General features: G+C 36.9%; 1 long non-coding RNA gene across 1 annotated transcript; it reads left to right on the top strand.

Annotated features, from left to right (window-relative positions):
- Positions 1-263: 263 nt before the first annotated feature.
- On the top strand, positions 264-11,580 carry LOC114477054 (uncharacterized). The gene is made up of 4 exons (XR_003675662.1): positions 264-379; positions 538-597; positions 1,817-1,914; positions 11,544-11,580. It is a non-coding gene; the product is annotated as an uncharacterized LOC114477054 (long non-coding RNA).
- Positions 11,581-11,968: the final 388 nt, after the last annotated feature.

Genomic DNA, 11,968 nt, shown 5'->3' with positions numbered 1-11,968 from the left:
GCCTATTTGTTGTGGAAGGGATTATGGTGACCGATCTAGTCGCAAACAAGATTAGTGGCAGCGGATCATGTTTGATTGGGAAGCAACAAAACAGCTTCCACAACAGTGAGACAAGTTTCCTCCCAGCAGGAGCCAAAAACAGAAATGTATAAATAACTGTGCTCTTCACTTTCCTGTCCCTGTCCAACCTACTTCCATCCACATGCCGCGCTGTATCATGTTTCTGCAGCTCTGGAGACAACACACACACACACACACACACTCAGAGGCTTCTTCACATCTTATTTTGAGATTGAGCCGCAGAGTCGTATCTTTTTATAGAGCCTGGACACGAGCTCAGAGGACGGTCACACACACTCAGAGTGTCCGTAATCCTTGGGTGAGACAGGCAGACACCCTTTGCTACATCACTCTCCAGTTCATTTCCAGGATCTGTCATCTTCCCCCAGACAAAAGCTCCTTTTGCCTGGATGATTAATCTGTGCTCCCCGTTCGCTGTCCTGGCTGACTCAGACTGCCATGTCTATTCTCTTTCAGATGTGACTCAGCAATCACTGAAGCAAGCTGAGATTGGAATGGAGACCAGTCACACAAAAGGTAGACGTAAGAGCAGGGAAGTTCTACCTATTGTCAACTTAACAAAACTTTTATCATGCACAAAAATGAGACAGAATATGTGTGAGTTAATAAGTTAGTTTTTGGAGTGTAGATATTAATATTTTTTTTCACTCTATAAGAAGCAAAAAAACATTTTAACCTGCACTGCAGCACTGGCCTAACACATCGACCTTAATAAATAAAGAGGTATGACACCATACACAGACACAAATCAGTGACATACAGGGTGAATGTATTCCTCATAAGTAAATAAGTTAGGATGTCATTTTTTTTAGAATCAAAAAAACAAAAAAAAAAGAATCGGAGTGAAATCTACAAATGATAATAAAAGTTGTTTTTGACATCTCATGATGTGTCCCAAAATGTAAATCCTTCCTATATCTGACACACAGCTCCCACGCCATTCTCAAATGGTAGACCTCATGGGACTACCACTTTTTGTCACAAAGAACGGTTTAGCGTCCTGTGTTTAATGATTCTTCTGTATGTGTTTATTCCTTCCAACCACAGAAAAGTTTGATCAAATGCTGGCATTTTTTTATATTTAGATGTTTTTTATAATGTTGTGTCTGTTTTTCTAGTTAAAATATAAAATGACGACCAAGTAGAACACGATCAAAAACAAATGATTAGCTTAGTTACCATAATTATGAGTGTAGGACTTTGGGACCAACCATTCAGATGTAAGAATACTTGATTTGTTGAACTAGGACAAAGTCCCTCTTCCTCTGCCACAGATACATTACAGATCAGTGTGCCCACTGCCTTTCTACGCAGTGGTACAACATCTCTACTAAATAATTTACATCTTATGGAGGAGAAACAGGTTCAACAGACCATACGAAGCCGAGCTCATTAAAGGAAGTGTCCTAAATGTGTAGCTGTGTCTTCCAAGAAGAGAGGAAGGAGAGATCAGTGGTGATACCTTCTTCATCGTGTCCCCCCCTCCCCGCCTCTCCTCTTCTCTTGCTTCACTTATCCACCTCGTCCCTCGGCTTTCTCAGGAAAATTACAACCTGACTGCTCACTTTAATATTTCAGCATCTAAGTGAGTTTGACAGCCTCTCCTTTGTGTGCCCCCCTCCTTTCCTCCTCCTGTCTCTCCCTCCATCCATCCTCTCTTTCTATCCATGTCCCCAACCTCCTTGTGTCGCTTGCGTATCGTTCTCTTGACGGTTCAACTTTCACCATGTGACAGGAGAGGGAGAGTAGGAGCGAGCAAGACCGGGATGGAAAGAAACATAAACAAATCAGGCTCAAAATGAGGCCGCTTTGCAGGGCGATCAGCCTGTCTGTGTGAGTACTGTGACACGTACACGGCCATTAACCTACACTGAGGAGAGCAGTGCTATCGCTACACACTGATGTGCACCACTCACGCTCAGGCTTGGACGCACACAAGCCGTGTTTCAGACTGACAGGTACGGTAGTGATCTCATCTATAGAGACAGACAATGCTTCAGAGGCAAGGTGTGTGTATTATGCAGAGGAGAAAGGAACGGATTACAAGGCTCGGCGTTATGGACCAAAACACATATCTCTATGTTTTTTCTCAAAATGTCAATAAACATTATATATCTTGATCATTTTAATTCAAAAAATTCTGAAAGACAATTGAGGGTTAAATTTGCTGATGAAAAATGCCACACAGGCACAATTATTAGCAAGCCGTTGCACAAAATGTAGCCACTTTTGGCTTTTTCTCCAATAAAGGAGTGTGAGTGAGCTCTGTATAATGTGACTTGTTGAGATGAAGGTCTGGGTTAGGACACAAAATATATATTAATTCATTCAATTTTCATTTAAAAATACAAGCGCTTGAGTCATGTGACTTGGTTCTTCTTTTGCGCAGTTCATCTTCACAATTCACTGCACCCAGCAGTTCATTTGTGGTACTACAGCAAAAATGAAGTAAAAAGCAACCGCCGGGCTTTATTTAAAACATTAATTGACGTGTCGACACAAATTTTTGTCGTCAACATTATCAGTTATGTTACTAATCATTTTTGCATTGTTTTATATGTTGCACACATTGTGGTTGGCGCAAATCTCGAGATGGTCTATATCTTTAATTCCATTTTTTCTTTTGCTTCCCTGGATTACTATGGACTCTATTTTTTTATTAAGCGCTTTGAGATGACATTGTTGTAATTTGCACTATATAAATAAAGTTGACACTTCTGGTATCGTGTGTGTGTGTGTGTGTGTGTGTGTGTGTGTGTGTGTGTGTGTGTGTGTGTGTGTGTGTGTGTGTGTGTGTGTGTGTGTGTGTGTGTGTGTGTGTGTGTGTGTGTGTGTGTGTGTGTTTTTGAGAAGTCAGCTGCGGCATTTAAGTTGCTTCAACTCATGAGTTCCCCTTTGAAAAGATGTTTACTGCAAACAAAAAGACTAGCTGTCCTTTTTTGTTGTTGTGGCACTCTCCACTCTGCTGCATCATTGTGAGACACTGTGAATATGTGTTTGGATGGATGTGTATTATCCACCAATGTATTATACATGCTGGGATATGAGAGGTGTACTTGTTGGTGGAGCGATAAGGGTGTGTTATTGGAGGTGAATAGCCAAGGAGATGGCTCACAATGTTTTGTGTTCATAAGCACTATGATACACATCAATAATTTAGCAGGTCTCCCTCATTCCCCATTCATTCTATTTTCATCTCTGCCATTTGATATCCTTCTCTGTTTCCACTTTCAAACTGAGTGTATTATGCTCAGAGAAGCTGGCAAGAGGTACACAAAGAGCCTCAGGAAACCAGTCTTTTATGCCAATAAGTAGGGAAGCAAATGGTAGAACAGCACCTCCACAATGCGCGCACAAAAGGATGCAACGACGACACACATCAGCACGTACACGTTTACTGATGTGTCTGCGCACAAGCCCTGGTTTCACATCACACACACACAGAAACACCAACGCAAAGTGAGCAGGTAGCGTCATTGTGCACTACATCGATCATATAATTTACTCCTCTCTATCATGCTGCATGACTATTGATCAAATAATTCCATATGTGGGACTCGGCTACTGCCAAATTGCTAAAACGGGGCTGCTCTACTTAAAGTATGTCCCGTAATGGTTTTGCCATTGATCGCAACTTTCCCTTCAGTCACTCCAAATGCAAACAAAACCCACTTTTAACAACAGGGTAGAAGAGATGCTGCGTGAGCACGTGGGTCAAAGTCACTGCACAAATCCAGAGGTGAAAGAAACTGATTTCAGGTACTCGCATTACTGTAACCGTGTTACTATTATGAGTAATTTCAACTTTAATCTCAACATTTTGACTTTATTCTTGATTTTATACTTGAGTATATTTCTAAATCAGTCATTTTATTTGCACTTAAGTATGTTTTAAAAGAGGTAATTTGTTACATTTCTACACCCAAGCGTTACTGAGTGAATTATTATTATTTGTTTTAAAATGATCAACCGACATTGTCAAACTACAAAAGAATGAAATAACCAGACAACAATCAAATGCATCACATCATAGCCAACCAACCAGATTAACCGTAGTGCACGACACCAAAACAGTATTGAATAATGGTCATTTTATCCGTTTTAGAGTTCATACATTTAGCTATACTTAGAGCAGAGGTGTCAAACTCATTCTAGCTCAGGGGCCAAATACAGAGCAGTTTGATCTCAAGTGGGCCACAGATTATATGCAGGAAAACAAGTAATTTCAACATTATCGTGCCCAAGTTTGCACTTCTACGTATACATAAAATACAAAATATGTAAGAAACTGACCATATCAAAGCAATAAGTGATAGATATCAGTCCTATCAGGATCTTTACTTTAAATTTCCTACATTTTGTGTCCAATTTCTATTTAATCAAAGGAAATATTGTGTCATACTTTGAGGAAAATTGAAGGATTTTGTAAGAATTTTGGGTTTTTTTTCACATGTTTAACATTAAATATGACTCCAATTATGCTATACAAGAATTTTTTTGTGTTTTTTTTAAAAGAATCGTAGACTTTGACAAACCTTTTTATTTTTTACAGATGCCTGTGTGGAAAATAAATTACATTCCAATTGTGCAAGATTTGGTCTTTTCCTTTTTAAGTTTATACATGAGATGTTTACTGTATGCAAGGGAACCGTGGCAATATTTATTACCAAACATAAACGTGTGGGGTGAAAGTAACTAGAAACTTTTACTTTGACTACTATTTAATTGAGCTATTTTTATTTATTTTATTTGCACTTGAGTATTTATGTATGACTTACTTGTACTTGAGTTCAATTTCAATCAGTATTAATTCTACTTAAGTAGGATACATCAGTACTCTTTACACTACTGCACAAATCACACCAAATGCATGAGCTTTGAGCTTTTGGGATCATGTGGACATCTGCATGTTGGTCATGTGATAAAACAGACAAATTTGGTGTAGTGGAGGTGCATTGTAAAAGCGCTGGGCAGGTTTTTTTTACGAATGAATGGAAGATTAAAAGCAGTTGAAAGGACAATTTGACCCCATTTTTTTTACTCCAATGCTTCCGCTGACCGATTCCCGGCGGCCCCCCTAGGGCTGGAGTCACACGCGTGTACAGTAGGTATGCTTATTCATGTGTTCAGCACATGAGCTCGCATGCACACAGTGCAGATAATACCTGGGATCATATGCATGCCTGTACACATTGATACATATCTGCAACTGCCAGTGAGTGTGAAACAATTAATGCTTATGCTCCTCCCTGCGTATTTGGATTTTTTTATGTATATTCATTTAGGAACTTATTGTTATCCTGCATGTTCTTCTTCTTCTTCTGAGGAAATCCTGCTTCACGTGTGCAAACAATCACCAAATTTTTGCACAAAAGTCCAGTCCCATGCCAGATTGCCTCATCTGCAAAAACACGCCAATCGTCCTAAAGGTGGCGCTACAGCAAGCCTTTCAAAATGCACAACAAATGACCTATATGTGCTACAGATTTGCAACTTTCACCAAGATGTAGCCCTAATACTGAATGAACATTTAAACCTATTACAAATTATAAAGTCCATCACTGTGTTTTTTCCAAAAACTCTATTTTTGCTCAATTGACACCAAAGTTGCTACAGTTCATTTCCAGACTGTCCTACACACATGATCCACACAGATTTATGATGTATCAAAAAAATTTAGCCTACAGTGAATCAAGATAAAAACATTTACAATGTTTATTTAAAAAAAAGAAAAATCATAATATCACGCATGGTAGAAGATGATAAGAAAAGAACAGAATTGAACATCAAAAACTACATTTTTTGTACTGCAATTGGAGTCAGTGCAAAAATGGCATTTTAAAATATCACTTTTTCTACGTACAGAGCCAATAAATCATTGTTAAAAACAAATGACCAACATCTACATGGTGTCTACTCTAGATGCAATATGTGTATTTTAGGATTTTTGTCTTAACTGAATTTTTGACAGCCGTTTGTAGTCTGCCTTTAAACGCTAACAGCTGCTGTCTTGCACACAGGTGACTGAATTAGTCGGTTAGTGAAGAACCAATAGATGAGATTTCCATTTGCTAATTATCTCAGTGACATAGAGGATGGCTGTGTTGTAAATGTCATACTAACGTACCACTCATACTAAGTCTGATGTCAGAGTATGTAGTGCGTTCACATTAGTATGGAAAGATTTTTTAAAATAAGGCTCTTGTTTTGAAGTTAACCAGAAGTTTTGTCAGTAGCACAGTGATGGGTCTCCAAGATGTCATCATGAAATGTGTTTCCATGAGTTTCATGGACCAAATGACTACATACTTGGTCACTTTCTTGCTTAAAATGCTTTCAGAACTTTCAAAGGTGGAGAATCAACTGAGATATTTAGTGTGCTTCAGGTTTCTGTCCTTATAGGTTCTAAATGCATCTTGGGAAACATGGAAGTATACTTCAGTGGGAATGCTCATCATCCTAATCATCCTAACCAAACTTATAGTATATAGTAGACCATATATACTCATTGAGATTATAGTGTATAGCAGTGTTTCCCAACCAGGGGTATGTGTACCCCTAGGGGTACGTGAGCATATTGCAGGGGGTATATGGAAAAATTAAGAATTTATTTCCAAGATAATAAAAAATATTCTCAGTCATTTCATAAGTCCGTCAATAAAATGGTACGTGTGCGCAATGACTTGTTTTTAAAGTTTAACTGCCTGTTTAAAGGGGACATATTCAGAGAAACTCCTTTTGTGGTAAATGTCATGAAAGCTATATATAACACAGAGAAGGTTATAAATATGTTTTATATTTATTTATTTATATTACTTATTATTTTTACAGTATACAATATTAAAGTATTAATAATACAAATGTTTACTATAATATTATTTGTTATATCTACCATTTTATTGCCTTGAAGGCAACATAATTTTATGTTTAATTTGAGTTAAATAAGAAGATAATGCCTGAATATTAATTGTTCAAATTATAAAGATGAAATAAAATGACTTGCGTTGAATATTCAGTTGTGTTATGTTCTACTTTTGGAGAATCATGAACACGTATGAGTGAGAGGGTACTCATGGTATGACAAAAAGGCTCAAGGGGTACACAAGACAAGAAAGGTTGGGAACCACTGGTGCATTTTTTTCAAGCACAGCCGATGTTTCATCATGAAATAAATGTGGATTAATGATGCATTTGACTAATTAATTTATTGACTTATCATTCTGTAGAACTCCTATAATGAGCAAGAAGTAGTTTTAAACTTATGTTTGTCTCTGCGAGACAAACATAAGTTTAAAACTGTGAGATTGAGCATCGTCTCCTTTGCCAGAAATTGTGATTTCAAACCTCAACAGATGTAAAGTTCACATTAGAAGGCCACCTTTTTTTCATCTTCCTACACTGTTCCTGTTGCTTAGCATTGCTGAAACTTTCCTGGCCCTGACCAGTAGCTGTGCAGCAGCTATAATTTTACTCATTTGAAAAAAAAAAAAGTTGTTTTTTTAATAACCAACTGGCCCTGGCCAGTTAAGTAAGTACCTACGGAGTGTTAAAAAAAAAAAAAATCCCAGAAGTGTGCCAGTGGAAACATAACAGAAAGGAAAGGAGGCGAGAGATGGAGTGTGACAGAAAAGGGGAGAGAAGGAGAGTCCAGCTGGTGGCAGAAACAGAGAGATGTAAGGATATGACACCTCCTGTCTCCGCGCTGGCCCTCGACGGCCTTTGCAGAAACATACATGACAGCACTGTCACACTCATTTACTCTCGCTGCTCCATCAGGAGACGTGAGGGGTGAGGAATACAGTTGGAGAGTTGCACACAGTAGGAAGGGAAGAGAGGTCGTAAAAGGGGTAGAGAAAGAACAAGAGGCATTAAACAACTTTATTTTTGTTCATCAACAGAAAAATAAAACAACGGCTGAACATTTTTTTTGGTATCTGAGGTTTGAAAAAAAAAAAAATTCTTTCAGCTTCTTGTTCTACTCAATACTCCATAAAAAATGTTCACTTTGTAACGTTTGCTGAGAAAATTTAAGCCCACAGGCCAAAACTGTTGCAGATGCCTCATTATCACCATGCAGACAGATATATGTTCACTTTAACAGTAAACAACAACGGATATGTGCTAAGAAAGTGCTTTTAAAAAGTACAGACTACTATTTTTTAACAATAGTAACAACATTTTCTGCAATATTTCTGAATATATCCTAACAAACAGAGGTGTAAAGAGTACTGATATATCCTACTTCAATAGAAGTACTGTTACGATTAAAATTGCACACAAGTACAAGTAAGTCATACATAAAATACTCAAGTACAAGTAAAAAGTAGCTCAATTGAATATTAGTCAAAGTAAAAGTTACTAGTTACTTTCACCCCCGCCTGTTTATTTTTAGTAATAAATCTTGCCATGGTTCCCTTGTGTAATAATCACCAAAAATAATAATTTACTCAGTAACGGTTGGGTGTCGAAATGTAATGGATTACTTTACCTCTTTTAAAATGTACCCATAAAAGCAACGGTACAGTAATGTGAATACTTGTAATCCATTACTTTCACCTTTGCTAACAAATTACATTTTCTGACTAAATCTTCTTTAGAAATGTGTAAAAACACAAAGCTCTGTTTTTAACTTAAATAATTGTTTTCCAGTATAATAATGAGCCTGTTGAGTGTTTTTGTCGCAGTGGTAACGCTGCGTTGTAGCAAAAGTTGAGCCGAGTTGATCATTTTCACCAGAGAAGCGTTGGTTTTCTTTTGACTGGCTGTGATGGAACCCCGACTGTGCCAACACATGAACCTAATTGAAGCAAATGAGCAGCTGTGTTTTTTTTTTTCTTTGTCGCGATGCTAATGGTGGTTTGATTTCAGCGTCTGTGGTGTTAATGCTCAACACTGAGGTAGATACTGTATGGTGTGTGTAAATACACCAGTGAAATTCAGATCATCTTCTTTCTCTTATCACAGATTCATTTAGTCAAAGTCTTTTGACTAAAACGCAACTTAGTTTTATTCAAAATTTAGTCATCAGAACTATTTCATGTATTGCCCAGTTTCAGCTAAATGACATTACGACTAAATCTGTTACAGATAGATTCGACTAAAATATAAAGCATGTGTTTATGAGTTTATGCATTTTTTTTTAACTTTCAATTAGCATTTATCAACCTGATATGGGATGGTATTAATGTTTGTAAATAAACACAGATAGATCACATGATCACATGAGTTCTGATTGGATTACATCCTATGTGGCAAAATTATAGTTCAATTTTCTAATAGTCGATGGAAATCTAAATATAATCTGATATAGTTTTTGTTAACATAGATTTTTTTTAAAAATGAGTCTAGAATAGTCTAGTCACTGTTACTTCATAAATGTAGTCGACGAAAACTGTGATGAAGATTTGTAGTCATTGAAGTTAAAACTGCAGTATATTACACTTGTTTTTTTCTGTTTGTGGTGTTTTTGGTTTTCATTCATGATTTTAAAGTTGTTCTTAAAAAAACTTGATTAATTTCTAAATAGGTAACACTGATGACCAACTGTAGAAAACTGGTATATACAGTATATACAGACTTACCCATGTTACATGCATGTTTACCTAACCATATATAGTATATAATTGAATAAATAATAATTGTTTGAGTTATTAAAATAAAAAAAAACAAAAAAAAAATCGGGAATCAAACTTCATAAAAATTTTAGCTTTGTGTCAAATTGTGGCAAATTTCATTAAGGATGATGTATTGACTTTATCAGTCGATTGATTAATAATAATAGTTATTGGGCGAATAAATGCCTCCTTACCCTCGTCGCTGCCTCCTACAGTCATTGGTTTAACTTATTAATATATATATGTTATATGATATAAATCATTCAAATTTAAGTGTTTCTTGTGTGCTCTTTATAAGTTATTTTAGTTTATTTATACTTTTCAGTATAAATAGTATAACTTGAGGGTTAGATGATTAGTAGCATTTCAAAAGATGACGTAAAATGAATACAAAAATCTCTTGTGGCATATATGGCACAGATATACTTCTATATTGCTTGGTGCTCTGTTTGGCACTGTAGTTATCTATTTCCTGCCAATAATATAATGTAGAAACTGAATTTGTGTCTCCTCGTCTCTTTTCCTTTAAAACATAATCACTCTGGGATGCAAATTGCGAACATGACATTTCTCGGCGTTAAATGATTTGCATGTAATAAATAAATAAGGTGAACCAATCATAGGCACTGTGTGCATATAAAGGACATGTGCATGTGTGCATGTGTGTGTTTTCACGTCCATAACGCTCAGCTGGTTAAAATTACATGACTGTAGGAGGGAAGGAAGGCCTGTAGAAGAGCAAAAAAAAAAAAAAAAAGATTAGTCCATTCCACTGGTTAGTTTGATGGAAAGAAAGAAAAAATAGAGCGAGTAAAGAATGAGTGTTGGAGGGCTCTGTCTCTGCGCTCAACACAATAATCAAATTCAAATAAGTTATTCACTTCAGGAGTAAGTGGCTGGCACCCACTCCTTACAGCTGGTTTGCTGAGATAATTGATTTTGAAATAGTTTTGAGGATGAGGAATGGGGAAAGGAGGAGGGGGAAGGGGGGTGGGCGGAGAGCTCTACCACAGGTTAGTGTGCACGTGTAAGGCACTGGCACTGTGTGTGCATCATGTGGGGGACAAAGGTTAAAAAGCAAGACTTTGTGCAGCTTTTTACTATAAACTAAGGCAGAGGTTCTCAACCATGGGGTCGGGACCCCATTTGGAGTTGCGAGACACTGGGAAGAGGTCTCCAACTGAAACTAAGAATTTTTAACAATTTTAATAAATTTTTGCTTATTTTTACCCTTTTTATGCAACTACACTAAACTTACCATGTTTTCATCACTTTTTCTTGCCAAATTTTTGCTATTTTTAGTACATTTTTGCGACATTACATCCATTTCTGCCACTTCGCCATCAAATTTCACGACATTTTTGGCACTTGTAAACCCTTTGCACTTTTCTTACTTACATTTTTGTCACTTTTAACCTCTTTTTACTATATTTCATGCTGTTGTTGTGCCCATTATTTGCCAATTTAAACTGATCGTTGCTACTTTTTAAATTGCATTACAGCAACCCCCCCTCCTGTCAATCTTGCCATTTTTAAGCCAATATTGACACTTTAAACCCTTTTTACCACTTTTTCTGTCGTTTTTGGCCACTGTTATTTGCAACCAATTTTTGTGGTTTTTGAAATCCTATTTCATCACCATCTCCACCATTTTTGGTGACTTTTAACCCATTTTACATCAAGGATTTACATATTTAAGATGACTATTTATGGCGCAAATAATAGTAAACTTCCTGGATAACAGTGGATATTATTCAGATTAATAAATAAATAAATGTGGCTATCACAGATTCATAGAACAATGGACCATCATTTTGCTGACTTTTCCCCCATTTATCCCCCTTATAGATGGCCCTGTCTCCACATGACCACCTTCAGGTACAGGCACCTTTATTTTGGCGGTCGTGGGCTGAAATGATTGAGAACCACTGGGCTAAGCTAAGGTAATATGGCAGCCTTCATTTTATGGCTATAGTGACACAGATACCTGAGCATCCAACAGCAACACAGACTCAATGAGATGCATTAGTGGAAGGGTTTGAATGGACAATGTAATTTACTACATCACCACCACTCTCAATCCCACCACCATTTTCTCACTATATTTCTGTTTAATTCATTAGAAGAGGGAGAAAGTGAGCAGTCGTTACAGCTTCCATAATGAATATGTTTTGCATGTGAAACATCCAACGTAAGAATGGGAAGGTATCAACCAACAGCTTTCATTATGTCTCAGGAAACCGATACAGCTTTGTTCTTATTTTCAATGAAAA

The sequence above is a fragment of the Gouania willdenowi genome, chromosome 15 (genome assembly GCF_900634775.1).
Source record: "Gouania willdenowi chromosome 15, fGouWil2.1, whole genome shotgun sequence".
Taxonomy (NCBI): Eukaryota; Metazoa; Chordata; class Actinopteri; order Blenniiformes; family Gobiesocidae; genus Gouania; species Gouania willdenowi.
This window is presented reverse-complemented; position numbering and strand designations above follow the sequence as displayed.